The sequence below is a fragment of the Ixodes scapularis genome, unplaced genomic scaffold (assembly GCF_016920785.2).
Source record: "Ixodes scapularis isolate PalLabHiFi unplaced genomic scaffold, ASM1692078v2 PGA_scaffold10__122_contigs__length_95168666, whole genome shotgun sequence".
NCBI lineage: Eukaryota > Metazoa > Arthropoda > Arachnida > Ixodida > Ixodidae > Ixodes > Ixodes scapularis.
In genome coordinates, this window is record NW_024609836.1 from 37522330 (window position 1) to 37539970 (window position 17641).

The following is a 17641-nucleotide window of genomic DNA, read 5'->3' on the forward strand; positions in this document are numbered from 1 at the left end:
CCCGTGGCATGGAACCTGTCCTGAATCCATTATTATGTGCGAGCTACGAAAATTACGAAAACAAGATTTACCACTATAGCCACTGCCACTCCAAATGTACGCAGTAGATTATTTGATTACTTCACATGAAATATAATTGAACGTCGATCCAAAAGAAACCCTTTATTTTCATTTTCTCTTTGTGTAACGTGATTATTACGGCTGGTTGTTTTATTTAGTGTGCCAATTTTAACAAACGTAATAGAGTGAATCTCAGCACTAGTCTGAGTAAATACACGTAAATCTAAGAAATAATAGGTTCCGGCGATACAGTTAAGTAATATATGCAAACCATATTCGCTTAAATAGTCTCAAAGAAGAGTCATAAAACGATTAAGGCTTTGCTCTTCTTGTTAGTGAACTCGCGAAGGAATGATAAAATTTCCGGAAATCGAAAAAAAAAAGATGTTTGTTGCGAATGAACACATTGCGACTTTTCTTTGACTCGTGCGGTCGCGTTTTCTTAAAAACTTGAAACACAGAAACTCTTAAATTACTTGAACAAGAAAGAAAAACCAAGCAAGAAAGACATCCAAAAACCGAGGTCATTTCTAAAATTCGCTAAAAGTTAGAATAAATATATCCCAAACTCAACATTGTTGATTTCAACTTTAAGGTCATTTTATTAGTTAAATGCAGCATACAATTTTGTACCTTATGTCAATAAAAAAAAATAACAAAGATTCACAAAAAAAAAAAAAAATCTAGTCACACTTATCGACTTTCCAACGTAGATCCCCAAGTCTTTTGGGTGAGTCGCAGCAGAAACTGGAAGATGCTGGGCAGAGACGGATCGCACAGAGGAATCCGGTGAGGATGATAACGTCTAATGAATGATCGACTTCTCGATGCTGGGAGTCATACATTCCGATGGTGATGCATCCGTTGACTCCAAATCGCGACTTCTTTTTTTTTTTTTTTTTTTTTTTTAGGGAAATATAGTATTTTAGAACAGAATTTGGCTGGCGCATCAATGAGGCGGCCTAGGCCGCCGTGGAAGAACCGAAAGGGAGATTTGACGGAGGCCCCGGAAAGAATTGACGGAGGGAAATTTCCCTCCGACGGCCGGAAGCGGATCGCGGCAGAGCGCGGCACGATTTGCCGCAGTCCGGCGTGAGTTTTGTAGTGTCCTGTTTGGACACCCCTTCACAAAGCAGGCCCACAGTAGAAAAGACATCACCCCCCCGAGACGCTCGTAAGTCGGCGAAGGCCACACGCGCCCCCTCTGCAAAACGAACAAAACAAACTGATTTTGCGGACAGTCCGGTCCCTGCCTAACATCTACAAAACAAAAACAAAAAAAAAAAAAGAAAAAAAATTAGGCAAGAAAAAGATGAAAAAAGCAAGGTCGCTTTTAAAATTCGCAAAAAAGTTAGAATAAATCAATCCCGAACTTAAAATTGTTAATTTCAACTTTCAGCTCACTTGATTAGTTAGATGCCGCATACAATTTTGGATGTTATGTATGTAAAAACCAGAATAATAAGGATTCGAAAAAAAACAAAAAATCTTGTCAAACTTACCGACTTTCTTACGTAGATCCCCAAGTCATTTGGGTGAGTTGCTGCAGAAACTAAAAGTTTCTTACCGCCTCACCTTTCCGTGGAGCCGACCGTGACGAGGTCGTTATTCGAGGCGACATCGTCTGAGACTTTGAGACAAAAGAATAAATGAAATATCGCACAGCACGAAGCATGAACTAAGGGTGTCATAATGTCCGTCATTTTATTTTTATTTGATCTCAAAATACAAGGGGGAAAAACGCTTTTATCAGCGTGTTGAACTGAACTTACCACCTTCAAGAATATTTCTCGCAAAAATACACAGTAAATGTAAAACACGATCCTAGATGGTTCGAAATGCGAAGGCGCACGCAGTCCATGCAATCAATTCATATGGAATCATTCTGAAAACCTTTTTGGAAACAAGTCTGAAATTTCGTGTGTAAGGCATATCTCAGCTCTTATACAACAATCCAGACTGCCCGCGCTACACAAAAACGAGAAAGCGTTAAAATAACCTAAAGAGTCGAGGCTTTTTCTCTAACAGTTGGGGACAGAACGCGATTCAAAAACGACACAACGCGGTTAACTACTGGAACCGCTTCGTCTTTTGGGGGTGTTTATTTCTTCAAATACGAAACATGTCCGAACATAGAATTAACAATGATATTATATCTCCTACACTAGATGGAGAAATTCGAGGAAAATCAAATATAAGAATGTACACACCGCGGCGACACCGGCGGCTTTTGCATTTTGCTCAAACGGCGTGTCGAGGGCGCAAAATTTTAACACCTAAGTTGGGGCCTGAGCTGAGCCCGTCTTACCACAAAAGTAATTGCGAGAATAACGTAATTTGTCAATGTACGAATAGAAAATCTAGAACTGACTCCTTCGTACTAACTCGGTCGCATAGGTAATTTTGGTAATAGTGCGTCCTCTGTCAATATAAGATTGCATATTACGGAAAGGACTCGCTCGTGCCGTGTACATCACCAGTGCCACGGCGAGAGGGGAAGGGGGAGAGGAGGAGGGGAGGGGGCGATTAATTGATTCACCTTCGAAGGTCCTCATTGCAAACATTACGTTACAAAAAATCGTCAAAATGCGAAAAAAAAAAAAAAAAAAACAAATTCTCGCGGAGCTCCTGGGAGGGGGGGGGGGGGGAATGGGCCCCCCCCCCCCCCCCCTGTCGTGGGTGCGCCACTGTTAGAAGCTAAACCGGAATTGTCACTCTACTTTGCAGCACAGTATCTACACAAACCTTTAGAGAGCTCGGATGGAACAGCGCGGATGAACAGTCGCACTCACATGCACACAAGAAGCTAACAGACTCGCAGCGCTGACTTTCAACTCAGTTCTATATTTCTTCTTTCTCAAATCTTCAACTCATTCACCTTTGCCGTTAATCTCATTAACGGCAAAGGTGAAGAAGTTGAAGATTTGAGAAAGAAGAAATATAGAACTGAAGTTGAAAGTCAGCGCTGCGAGTCTGTTAGCTTCTTGTGTGCATGCGAGTGCGACTGTTCGTCCGCGCTGTTCCATCCAAGCATGAATTACCAACTTGCCCAAGCATCCACATTATCAAGCTTCATTTCTAGAACATCGGGCCCATTTAAGAGTTCTTCCTTGAATCCTAGCTTCCTTGTCATCCTGGGGGGCTATGTTGCACGTTTTGGACTCCCATGAGACTAGAGAGAAGGAAGTGACGTCAACGATACAGCAAACGCAGATTGGATGTTGACAGAAGAAAACAAAATCAACATCCATTCTGGATTTGCTGCGTTGTTGACGTCACTTCCTTCTCCCTAGTCTCCTGGGACTCCAAAAAGCGCAACATAGCACCCCTGATCGCCATATCAATCTGTCAAGCGCGGACCTACTGTTACTGCGCTCGTGTCAAGCTGTTACCACCGGAAGTTCTGGCCCTGTTTGGTGGCTTCGCTCCATCCTGGGGCCATGGAAAAAAGATATGCAAGATCCTGCAATCCGAGTGACACAGACAGACCCGACATTACAAGGAATGCCTCTACCTTCAATTGTGTGAAAACGTGAGTCCTCCTATTGGTAGAAGAAGATGGCGTGAGTTTTCGACCACCGCAAAAAGATCAACCGAGACTTTGTGCGGTCTCACGTTGCGCCACCTTCGTTCGGTTACTCCCAAAAAAGGGCAATCATTTCACAACCCAGTGCACGTGCCCAGACAACGCTTGGACATCCCCAGGATGTCCTCAGGACAGCTGTTTGAGGACATTATGATGTCCTGAGGATGTCCTCAAATGATCCTGGAAGCATCCTAAAAACGTCCTATTGTCCAGCCTCAGGACATCCTCAGAACGTCCTCAGAAGGGCAGACAAGGATGTTTCTAGTACATTTTTAGGACAATGCACTGCAGGTGCAGCTGTTCACTGAGCTGTTAAGCGCCGTCCACACTCTTGCGACCGAGTGAGACTGAGATAGTCCAAACCGGTTTTTAAGCCTTTTGCGACTTCTTAGGACCGGATGCTCTGCAGCGGAGCTGGTCCTAAGAGGTCGCAAAAGGCTTAAAAACCGGTCTGGTCTTTCTCGGTCGCACTCGGTTGCAAGAGTGTGAACGGACCTTTAGGATGCTTTCATTTTTATTGTTTCTAGTTTTTCTCCAACTGGATTTTGTACCTGAACATACCTGCAAGAGCTGCCTGCAGAAATTAATTCATTGTTGTGTACTATTTTAAAGTCAAATTCACACACTAATTCTAGATTACTAGTCATTGAGAGGCTAAGAACACAGGGCAAGGAAAAAGGGGAAGAAAGCTGACGGAATGCTGAAGAGGAGAGAAGAAAACCTCTTCTCTCCAGCATCCCGCCTGCTTTCTCCTCTGCATCTTTCCTTGCCCTCTGGTCTTAGCCTGTAACTATGAGCGTGATCATGCCATTCGTTATTGCAAATAAAGGTAACTGTTCAAGAAATACTTTATTGGAGAGCAAATGTTATATACATATGACTTTTTGCAATGTCTGCACCAGACATGCAGTTTGGCTTCGCATCTTGACAGCTCTAGTCTGAATAGTCAGCGGGATCTAGAAAAAAAATCAACTCCATAAGCATTATTAATAAAAGCAGGTGATGTGAGAAACTTAATACCATCATGTTGAACATCTCTGGCTTTTGACTGCAGCTTTTTGAGCTTCTCTCCAGCGTGGCGCAGCCACACTTTGATGATACTCTCCACGTCAGCTTTGGTTGCAGACTCAACAGTTGATTTCACTGCCCCTGAAACATTGATTTGTGATGACAGTCACAGCAGAAAACTAAGATGGTCTAGAAAAATATCACAATTAGTGTCAATAAAAATAGATGTTTCAGAAATTACGTCCCTTAGTGCTAACGCACAACGATACATAGCTATCTGACCCACACAGCAAAAGTTTCACCTATTTAGACAGAACTATGTTCAGAAAATTGTATCATTCTCCCACTCCCGAGTCAGGTTAGTTTGTCGGTTTTCGTGTAAAACCAGTCTTACTTAATTTTACCATCAGGGAAAGGATATTCAATGCAATCTGCATTTGACGCTAGCTCTGAACCCGACAAGGCCCCTGTGCAATACTTTACATAACTAGTTTAGTGAATAAATTAAATGACTCGCACACGACAAACAAAAGTGTCTTACTGTAAATGATGTCTGCCACATTGAGATCCCGAAACGTTTCTTTGCCTTTTTGGCCTAACCAGCTGAAATTTACAGCCACTTTCTGGCTAAGCAGGACCTCCAAGATGTTCCTGGTAGCAGACCCCATGGATCTGCCACCAAGGCCAGTGAACTGATGCAGCTAAAAAGAATATATTGGATCACATGGACGCTCTTATAAAGTCAAAGGTTAGAAAATATAACAAGATTGAGAATCCTTCACACCAGAAGCGTTCTTTTCCTTTCATCCGAAGATAGACTGGAGTCAAACTCCAGAAATGCCTCCAAGTCGGCGAATGGCTTCTTCAAAACTTCCTCCTCTGCAATTAAAGCCCGAGGGACACCATTGCATAGCAGTCGTGCGATACCATCCAATTGCCTCCCTTGGTGTTCTACCCTCATCTGTATTGTGTGCAGTGTCCTCATGACTTGTTGTTCAAACTCTGAAGATTTGTAAAGAACAAAACATATTTAAGATATGAATCACATGAAGTTGTCATTCATCCTCTTTTAGGCAACATGCAATAATAAACAGACAAAATGGACCAAGTTTCCAGAAATTAGAGTTTTCAAGTATCAACTAAGAGTAACTTTCCCTATGCTTACCAGAAAGTCTGGAAGTGCTGGCAGCTGAAGGGCATGAAGTGTGAAGCCTCTCGTCAGACCTTGCTTGGGGTGCTGCAAGTCATCAAGGCATAAATAAACCAATCAAAAATCACATTCTTAAAAGCTTACCCGGCCGGAAATGACTAGCCTCAGGCCTTGACAGCGTCACGGGTGGGGAACAGATTGTGGCGTTCTGAACCCCACGGCTGCCATGAGGCTGTGAGCCTATTTGAAAACAAAGCCGGTTAATTTCACTTCTGAAAGTAAGCTTTGAGAATGCGACAAAACCACTCTACTTACGTGGTGCCCTTCGCACACTTGGAGGCCGGGACCCCGGTCGTGGCCAGCTGGAAGGGTACTCTGGATATCCTATTACAGAATGAAAGCATGCACGCCATAACTTACGTGGCAAATCGATAAATAGCCTTGTACACAAGTCTCGTCCAACTCACGTGGGCTTGGAATCGAACGACCAGGGCTTCTAGAGTGATGGGTGCCTTCCCACCCCTCATGACCACTTCCTTCTGCAGAAAAGTGTGCGACATTTCAAATAGTGACCAATCCAATTCATAATTTCGCTTATTGGTAAATAATGTGGCTCTCTCTGTGGACCAACATTGGTTGTAACATCAATACACACTATGGGAAACGCAAATGGAAGGGTGCATATTGTCAACAACCACTGAAGTGAAAAGGCATTAGAATTCTACATATGCTGTGGCTGCCCTGCTAGTGACAGCGACACACACACACATGCTGCAACACTATATATGGAACTGTGAACAACTGTGTATACAAGAGGGCTATAAGCGTGCAACATGCTCTTCATAGAAATAGACTGCTACATTGTTTGTCCTGCAGATTTTTCATGTATGCTAAATATGTCATATTTATGCCTCACAAAGCTTTTTGGGAAGCGTACCATTGTGTCTGGACAGCTGGGAATGAAGCAAATCCAATGGCATTTTTGTGCCCAACCTGTAGTCTCTCGAATGGTCTGTGGGACATCAAGTATTCAAGTGTATGGATAAATATACCAGTTAAAAAAATTACCTACCTAACCCAATACATATAACGGGAAGTTGCAAGTGCAGAAAGAATGTACAATATACTTCTAAAAATGGACCGCGGCGGTGATGGGGATGGCAAGTCGTCCTCATCATCTGAGCTGTACACTCGTTTTGTCTTTCTTTTTCGTTTCCCCCTTCCGAGATCCACTTCACTTTGTAAGTCATCCGTGTCTTCCGCCCTTCTCAATCTTTGTCGTGCTTCTTCGTATGTACCTGAAAAAAGTTCTGTTGATCTACTTAATCTAAATATCGCATAAATGTAGTTTGACATCGACAGCAACAGGTGCCTAAGATACCATGAAAGCCCACGTACATAATTGTATTACCATATGCCTTTACTGCAGTGCAGGGCACTGGTATCCAGTCAGGCCCTGGCGTTGCTCCCGCTTTCAGCAGGCTCTGCACTTTATTCCTTTCAGGAGGCCACATGCAGTAGTCTTCATGTACCCAGTTTTTATGAACAATGGCCACTGAGTCATCTTCTTCAGGAAATTTAACGACGACGTAGAGACCACCTTAAAAGCAAGAAAACATTTTTATGAGCATACCATTTTACACGAGTGCTTCACAATTACAAGAACAACTGGCCACTGCCATCTCTTACAACACATTAGCATGCAGAAGAGGGAAAACAATGGTCTCCCTTTTAAATATAATTTTGACGCACTTCTGAGCAATACAGTGCAGTGGCCATGACCGCAAACAAGAAAGTTGCGAAACTGTGCAAATCCTCAGCATCGTTGATGGGCATGGCAACGAATACAGGTCCCTCCGTTGAAGAAACTTCCTTCCAATAACACATGGAGCTCCAGATGGGAAATGAGCAAAGTTCTTCACTATGATCACTGACCCATCAGAAAGTATGCAACAGCTGTTTTTGTTGCCAACTGTAAGAGAAACGTTGGCTGACAATGTGACTTTAAAAAACTGTGGGCATTGGCAGGCCTCAATAAGCGGCCCAGAGTTGTGTGGTGCAGTAAACAATGGGTAACGTGTCACCTTCTGCTGCCGTTCCAGAACGACTCCCTGCTCCGACAGCCTATTACAGAGCTGCTCAAGAGGATATTCTGGCTTTCGAAGCATCCTCTTCAAAGTTGCCACGTAATTTTCAAACGGAAACGCACTCCAATCATCCAAGCATCCCAGGTGCTGAACGTCAGATGCAAGATGAGACAGTCCATGCACATTGTGTGTCACATGCTCTTGGCCATAAATCTCAGTAAAGCAACTAACAAAACACTTCAGCAGGTCTCCCGCATACTGAATTTCAGTTGTGGTGGCCCCAGGTGCTGCAAGTAGGCTGATTGCCACATGCAAGACAAGAAAATTGTCATACATGTGTGAGGGAAGGAGTGACAACAGCACTACAGGTCCTCCATACAACAAGAAAAAACGAAATTCAGTAGCTTTCCATTGTTCTAGCTCTGCCAGACTTCGTGGCTTTCTGTTAAAATCAGAAGGAACAAACAGTGCTAGCTTCTGATTTCTTTCCGACATCTCACTGAATACGTTGCTCCCAAGTCTTACTTCCTTTGGGCCACGAGCCCAAAGAAGGAGCAGCTTGCGTGTTACACCCAAACAAACGAGATGCATATAATCTAACGGTACATCCTTCACGAGATCTATCGGAAGTACCTCTAGAATACTTTGACCAGTGTGGTGTTGCTTTTGTGACTTGCAGCGGAAACTTTGATTGGTTCGCAATTGCTTGGTCATATCTGGAAAGCACACCCTGCCTTTCCAATACACACCCTTAACAGTGCATTTTGTGCAACTGTGATAGCCCGTATGGCCTCTGATGTACAGTATGAAGGCTTTAGCTGGTGCATCACAGATTATGGCATGAATTCTCACACGAACTGTCACTGTGTCAGTAATGAAGCCTGCAGTGATCAGAAGTTTGAGTTCATCTACGAACTGCTGCAGGAACTGATTCGCGTCCTGAGGTTTGCTACCACCAAAAAAAATACCCACAACAAATGGTGCCTCGTCTTCAAAGTTGTTGATACGCCCAAGAATAGGCCAGAACTGGTTCTTGGAGCTCTTGGATATAGGGAGGCCGTCTATATTAAAACTGAGGCTCAATTCAGTCGGTAACTCCGCACAGTCTTTCAGGATTTGACGAAGCCCCGCCTCAACGCCGAAATGACAGTATTCGCCTCCCCACAGCTTCACAATACCAGATGACTTCTTTGGAGTCTGTAACAAGGCTCTTGCAGAAGATGGTAGTGAAGAAAAGCATGTGTGGCTGCGCAGCACTGCCAGAAGCGATGTGACCGCGGAGTGAGAGGATCGAGACTGTACTGCCCATGTTTGCAGCCTCTGCCGTATCAGCGGCAGAGAGTCTTGGTCATCGAATCCCCAACCACTTATTGCACAATCGTTGGCGCCAACGTTGGTGCACTCATGTTGGAGCAGAGAATTGTCTTCTAATCCAAAGGCTGTAAGCGGTAGGTCGACCTCTCCATTGTCTGGACTAGGACTATGGTACGGCACATATCCAACTTTATCGGAGTCAGGAGAAAAACACGCCGCCGAGGTTGGTTGTGGCAGTTGTGGCGGTTGCGGTTCGTGCGAGGAAGATGCCCTTGCTATCGAGTCTAATTTTGCACAGTTGATGAGCTCGAAGCATTCGTTTACGCGCCGGCACTTTCCCGCCGAAATTGCCGTTCACTGCTTTCCGCCATTTCGAAGCACTACATATAAAAAGAACACTAACCTTCGTCACTGCCTTCCATTGCTGCCATCATCAATTTGGATGGAACAGCGCGGATATAGACTCGCAGCTCGGACTAAGAACTCAGTGATATATTTCTTCTTTTTCAAATCGTCCTCTTCTTCTACTTCGCCGTTAATGAGAATGTTTTAAATTTTTAAAGGGACGATGTAACGATTTTGTACTTTGCGCTAATACCGCTTAGAACGTATCCCTGACGTTAATGACATGTGAAACCCCCGTTAGTTTTTCACCACACGCAATCGAAGTCGCAGAAAAAAAAAAAAAAAAAAAAAAACGAGCAACGTTCACCCCTCAACTCGCAGCCAGAACAAGCGGCCACGTGATCTGGAGCCGATTATATGTCAGTGAATGAGTATCTTCTGTTTTAGAAGGCAGAAACGCCTATTAATCACGCAGGAATAAAATACGTGCGGACTCTTTTCTGTACTTGCGAGGACCAATGAAATTATCGTATGTTTGAAAATTTTGGCGGTCTTTTTAAAGTTTCGTTAAAAAAACAATTTTCAGTTCATTTAAATATGTTGTGCATGATAATTTCACAAGACGTAAAATATTTTTAGTTTAGAATACGCGATAGCGCAATTATCGTTTCACAAACAAGGGACTACGTTTTCTATTTGCCTTCCTCCGCGGGGGGTGAATTTCCTGTTCCCCAGGGATGCGCGGAAGCGCACGTATCTCCGCGCGTTGCAGGCCGGTCGTGCCGGTCGCGGGCCGGCCGGCTCCTTCTATCCGCAAACGTGGCGTCGGTGGTGATCGTCGGAATGGACGGCCTGGTGAAAGCTCATCGTTCCGCGTAAAAGCGCTATCCTTGACTGTGAATTTTCGTCGTGTTTCGCTATGATAACCCAGCACGTACTAGAAGGGAACATCCACCTACTCGTGCGGCGATGTCGTGGCGGCACTCTCAAGACAGCAGAAACGCCCGTGCCGTCGTGTTTGTTTACTTCGACTACAGTGGTGCTTTCTAAGCATTTGTGTCCTCGAACATCGCCCGGATTTCTGATTTGGCGCATTTCATGCGTGTGCTCAAGTTCAAGGTATTACTGGCGCGTACCGTATGAAGGATGCGAATTTTCACGCGTTTTCATCACCGGAGAAAAGTGATTAGTGTTAGCAATCCTGAACGCTCGCAACGTCTATCTGATCACGAAATCATATTTCTACGTTGCTATATTTCGCTGCTAAGATTACATTGTCTTTTATAATCGTAGAAAAGGCGTGTGGCGATATTTGTACTATTGCAATGTCGTGTATTAGAGTCGTGATCGTCCAAGACGACGCTGCATCTTTTTATTTTATATTTTCATTCGCTGTACCCTGCAAGCCTATCAAGAAAAAATAATAAAGCTTTAGACTAGAAAACTGTCTGTCTATATTCTGTTACGGCATTGAGTAGCAGTGCGTCCCCTTTTTTAGAGGGGCCGCTGACACAGCTGACGGCGACGTACAGAAGCGGTCGCCGTGCTGACGACCCGCTGCGCTTGTTGTAGTGGTTACAGGTGTGTGTACGCGCGGCGCAGTGCGGTCGTTCCGGTCGCTCCGGTTGCAACGGACGCCGTCGTAGGTACGCGCTCGATGCACATGTCTGAACCAGCCTTCCCCACGTTCTCCCGAGGCGAAAGTCAACGTGGCGACATCGTTTGACATCACGCACCAGAGGTAACGCTGCGATGTCAAACGTTGGTTTGGTTACGACTTGCCCCAACCGCAAATCGAAGAACGCCCGAAAAGGTCTGCGTTTCGTCGTCCTCGGAACCCGAACATGACTCCGAAGCACTGCTATCGTCCACATCGCACGTCGGAGTGGCGTCATACGAAATCATCCCCAGGTCGGCTGTCCGCTGAAGAACTTCAACCTCTAACGGCGTCAGGTCCTCGAGCGTAGAGAACTCCGCCATGATCGAAGCTCGAATGACGAAGAGGTTCGGCCGATGCGGCTACCTCGGGATCACTGCGCGACGGAACGTCGTCCAACGCCATTGGCCCGAGATCCTTTTGATAAGCGTGCGACGACCAATGAGAGTGGTTTCGTTTTCGGATGGATCCGAGGTTTGGCGGCCTTCAATTACATTTTTATTAAAGAAATAATCACCGTATGACCATACTTTTTGGTTTTTAGGTATACTTAAGGCGTCTAAATTCAGCTGTCATTATCAAAGCACGAACTCAAAAACCACTTGACTGCCCCTTTAAGTACCGTGTCCAATGTCCTCTCGATATTTAAGAACTCTGAATTCTTTGGACATAAGCCACGAACTTCCGGTTGAAGAGTCCCTAAGGTTCTTAGACCTCAGACTGCGTTTTCTTTCTCATCATACTTGTTGAACATACGCTCCGAGGGGGAAAAAGCCACTCCTCCATTATCAATCGGCTCACTCCAACTTAGTTAAGAGGGGTGTAGTCAACCTGTGCCTTAAAAATGCCATCACAAAGTCATGCCCGCATACAGTAAAAAACAGATTTGACGCGCAGATAGCTAGGCTACTATCAGGGGGGTACCCTAATCACGTATTAATATCTGTCGCAGAAAAACTCCCTCAGAAAATCAAAAATCCCAATTTAATCCAATGTAAGAAGAGGGACAGAAACCAAAGGCCAGCGGTTGTGCCTTATATTCACCATATTTCTCATGGTCTTAAAAAGATAGGCAACCGCGTAAACGTTAACGTAGTATTTTCTGCTCCCTGCAAGCTCTGTAGTTTATGTAAAAAAAGTCAACTCTTTGTCCGATAGGACCTTAGGTTGTACCAAAAAGCACCACTCCTGTTTTGTTCCATGCTCTGAAGGAGTGGTTTATGCCATTCCCCTCTCATGCGGAAAACAGTATGTCGGGCAGACCGGGAGGTGTCTCAATGGCCGGTTACGAGAGCATCATTAAAACATAAACAGAGTAATATCAGGGAATCTAGGCATCCATTGCCGGGATTGCGGGTGTTCAGCGGACCTGAGTAATTGCACTGTCATTGCCAGAAGTGGTAATCAGCTTACACGAGAGATCATCGAAGCTGAAAAAATAGCCAGGTGGGACAAACAATGAGTTAGTGTATCATCCTTAACTTTGTCAAAGAAAAAATTGGATTATCTAGAGATATCATCAAAGCACCAATAGTGATGAGAAATTTTTCGCTTTATTTTTATTAAATTTTTAAATTTAATTTTTAATTTAATTTTTAATTTTTTTTAGTTGTTTTTCATTTATTTAATTAGTTATTTATTAAGGTGTGTTGGCTATTTGGTCTCTGGTGTGTAAAAATTTAAATTGTTCTCATTAACGGCAAAGGAGAAGAAGTTGAAGATTTGAGGAAGAAGAAATATATAACTGGAGTTGAAAGTCAGCGCTGCGAGTCTGTTTGCCTCTTGTGTGCATGTGAGTGTGACTGTTCATCCACGCTGTTCCATCCAAGAACGAATTACCAACTTGCCCAAGCATCCACATTAGAAAGCTCAATTACATTTCTCGAAGCATTGTTCGACCCTAGTTTTAACAGACAACCAAAACAGTACGGGCGCCACACGATGATTGTTGGGCCGTTGGCAGGGACGAGGAGCAGACGAGCAGACGCCAGACGCCCCGCGCGCTCTCGCCGGAAGCCGGAAACGGCGGCAAGAGTCGGCGCGACCTCAGCACCTTCGCAGACTTTTGGCGCGCAGCGGCGGATGCGTGAACCCTTCATGTAAATATCGAGGGCGGAACCGCCACCAGGGGATAAATTAGACGCTGTCGGCCTCTAGCGACACTCGTTTGAACCGCCAAGCTGCATTCTCCTGGCTGGGCTGTGCAGAGTGGCCGGCCGCAAAGCCCACCCGGGCAGCATACGCAGAGGTCGCCCGGCCGGGCTCAGCGCGGTGCGCAGCTTGGAGGAATACGCTATGTATAGGAATGATTTCACATTCCTCCACATTAGCAGTCTTAATTAAGTGTCTTTGTAGTTTTTCCTCCGAATACTATCTCCATGGCGCTATTCGACATGGTCAGTTTCAGGAGCACGATGGCAAGTTCGGATAGCAACAGAAAAATGGCTGATCTCGCGTTGTTATTTGTATCTTTTGCATTCTTCCAAGATGACATCACACAGTCGTCAGTAAGATTTCTTATATTTGTCTGAAGGACCCTGTACTCTTACTGAATTTTTGAGATAATCGATATCTGCGTGACATAACCGGGACAGTCGCGGAATTTAGTCCTCCGGTTTCAACAAATTGATGACGATTGCTCAGGTAGGAATCGAACCACCGCACAAGTTTTCATTACTCAGTAACAATCTTAGTTTGATGAGGAACTTTTAATGTGATACACGATCAAACTCCTTTCCAAAATCCAAAAAGATAACATCAATGTGCCCCCGCCCTCTTCTCCATGACTTTCGCAAACTCATTTACGGTATGTTGTGTAACCGTCCAGAAACTACGCAGGAATCCATGATATCGATCAAATATTAACTTATTGGCTCCTAGGTAAGTCATAAGATGCGGGCATAAAAGCTGTCCAAGAACTTTGCTGCATGAACCAAGCAGGAAAACGGGTCTGTAATTGCTCACTTGACGTATATTAACAGTTTGATAAACGGATTATCATTTTTTTCCTTTTCGCCTGGTCACGTACAATAAACTGCTCCATTACTTCATTAAATATAACAAAAAGGGAAATTGAAAACCACCGTTACTAGATCAACTCAGTTATGGAACTTCCCATAGACGCTGCACATTGGAAGGGGTCCGAAACCGTGTCCGAAAACGCGTGGAATAATGCGCTGCCGGCGCATTATTCCACGCGTTTTCGTCTGCTACTGCTCCGCGGCTGCTTGCGAGTCCCGACTCCTCTCGAGGTTCAGCATGGTTTTTGGTTAATTTTTGTCCTTTCGCCAGTAAAAAATTACAATTTGAGCATGAAAAGCGCTACGATCGTTTTGGCATACGCTTTGCATTATTGAGGAGTTTCAGCGACGGTGTCACCACCCTGGCGGCCGGTCGCCGAGAGAGAACGAGGGGGATAGGTTCGCTGGGCGTTGGCTTTGCGTAATGTGTGTTGGCCGCGAACGTAGGCTTATAAACTTTGTCAGCAAGAATATTACGCGGCTCTGGTGTTCTGGTACGACTCATGAGCAACGGAGGTGACACGATCTGCTACGACCACCCTCCGCAGCGATGGAGGCGTCGAAGAAGCGCGACCTGTGTACTACGCAGTCAGTCGCCGTCCCCGACGCTGCTCGTTTGGTATTCAGGGCTTTCCGCCCAGGTTCTTCGGTTGTGTATGGCACCGACTTATTTCCTGTGCTTGTGTGTGTGTTCAGTGGCTGGACATGGGCCTCATAGAGCAGTTCTTCAGGCTCAACAGCGACTCAAGGTTGACGGCGGAGGGACTTGCAGCAACGCTCTCGGTTGGTGGGTGGGACGACTACACAGGTAAATTTTAAGATTGCTGCTAGCAAGGTGGGCCTTAGTCGATTTAGGTTGACAGGATTTTAAGCGTAAGTACTCCGTGCAAAGGCGAATCTATCGCGTTTTTAATCCACCTTTGTTTTTGTTGTTTTTATCACGCATGACCGTCTACTAAGCAAGTGCTGCTGTACCGATCACGGAGTGAATAAGGAATTGTAGTAGACCGTTTTTCTCCTCCGATACGGTATCCCTGAAGAAAATACCGCAGCTGCGCCTGCGCGCCGCCAGCCTTGTCTGCATAGTTCAAGGTCTTGTGGCGGATTACGGAGCGCTATCCGGGTGCTTAGCGGGCTGCGGGAACGGTCTACTACAATTCCCCAATGTCATCGGCCTTACATTGCGTAACGTCCAATAAAAAGCCATGTATGTTCAGCGAGAAAACTTCCCTTTCGAGTGACCTCTTTATTTATAATTTCCCCCGTATCTAGGTGCTTTAATCAACAGGATCGATTAGGTTAGCTTCCCTAGTTAAACTGGTGGTATTGTGAATTGTTTTTCTTCCAAAGCTAAAAGTGTAACAGGTGGGACCATTCAGTTTGCTGAAAATGAGCCGATATGGGAATTTCGTTGCATTACTAGCGTTTTACGTTTAAGATTGGTAAGAAACATGTTCATGTGATGATGCAGATTCAGAATGGGCGTGCTATAGGCTACAGCCTCAAGGTTTTAATGAGCCGAATTGGTGATTACACGGCAATAAATATTGTGGTGGAAAACTGACCATTGACTTGGTGGGTTTTGATCGTGCTCATTGGTGTGCTGTTGCAAATGAGGTAATGGCACACCTTTTCCCTGACCATGTGGCTTCAAGGGACATTGCATCTAGATGTGCTTAAATATGTTTATTTCAAGGTTTAGTTGACCCCTCTGCATCATTACAGGAAGGCAGTCTAAAGCCACAACAAACAGCAGTGGATATACAATGCATAATTAGATTTATACAATGCTTAATTAGATTAAAGCCTTGGATCGCAAAAACTTTTTTGTTCATGGAATTGAGTTGCTTTACTCTGGTCCAATGCTACTACCATGTTTTCCGGACTATAGTCCGCGGGCGATACATGTTTAAAAGTATAGGCTCTGCAGACTATCTACAGGCGTGGACTATGGATATGGTTTTTCAAAATCATTCAGTTTTATGCTGTGCGGACTATTTACAGGGGTGGACTTATTTTTCAGAATCGTTTATACCTTACGAATATCACCAGACATGTGGGACCGCTGAAATAACGCTGTTTTGACCTGCAAATGTAACACAGGGTCATGCAGGCACTGTCTTTCCCTTGACCTTTCTGCACTCATGGGTGACCGCGGTGACATACACATTGCCCCCAAGGGGACAGGCATGACCTTGTGTAGGAGCTTTGTGATTGGGAAAAAAAAAGGAATCCCAAACAGCCAATAGCTTTTACTGTAAAAAAGTTGTTTCAGAAAAATAAGTGGCTCTGCAGTCATTCTGGAATACGGTAGCGATTCCACCGAAAAAACAAAGAGCATTTACCGTAGCTTTTAAAGTGTGTGTAATATAGTATGCACAAGAGGTCAAGTCGAATAGGGCAGCGGATGATGAGACGAGGGAGAGGATATGGGCATTCGCCGAAGAACTTTTGAAGAAAATGTCACCCAGGAAAAAAGCACGAAAACAGAATTCACCAGCTTGGCGGACTATGCACCGGGTGCGGAAATCAGGCCCTGCAGATTATGCATCAAATGTAAACTATCAAAACAAAACAAAAAAATGTTAGGCTCAAATTGGCTTCTGTAAACTATACGCCTGTTGCGGATTATAGGCCGGAATTTACGGTACTCTTGTACATGTACTGCCTAGTGTCTGTCATTCATCTCGCACAGTCAAGGCAGCATGTGCTTGAAATACACGTAATGTAGCTTTCTCACGAGACTTGTAATGTGGCTCTCATTTCGTTCTATTTGAATTACAGCTGACCGTACCTTTGAAAACACAATTAGGTCACACACCTCAAGGTTCAATAGCCGGAGACCCAGCTGGCACTGCGAGTAATACGATTGATTCTCCTTCAGCGCAAGCTTCTTGCCCCTCATGACGAGGTAGGGGATCTTTTTCTTTTTGACAAGCCTCCTGATGGATACAGTTTCACCACGAGTAGGGCTCTTGATTTCGATTAAAATGAGAGGAGTGCCATCCTTCATTACAACTCCATCCGGGCTGTAACCAAGCCATGGGATGCTAGGGTTCACAACAAGGCCAAACCTTTCTGGTGTATTGCCTGTCCTCGCCTCATACATCTCGAGTGCTGCAGGCTCCGACGCCTTCTCATAGGCTTGTTACCTTTAAATTTACGACCTGATAAAAGATTTTCTATCCTAAATTCCCACTCTGCCTCATCCAACGGCTCGAATGTGAACAGCCCACGGCAAATGCTCCCCGTTATGCGAAACCTTCTTTCGAAAAGCCAGCGTGTGTTATTTTGCAGCACCGTGACTTGACACAGCTGTATAGCTGCTTGCTTTGTGACTGCAATATGAGTATCAAAGAATAGTCTTTGCTCAGGAGTCAGAGAGTCCATCGAGAATGCAACTAACCGTATTTT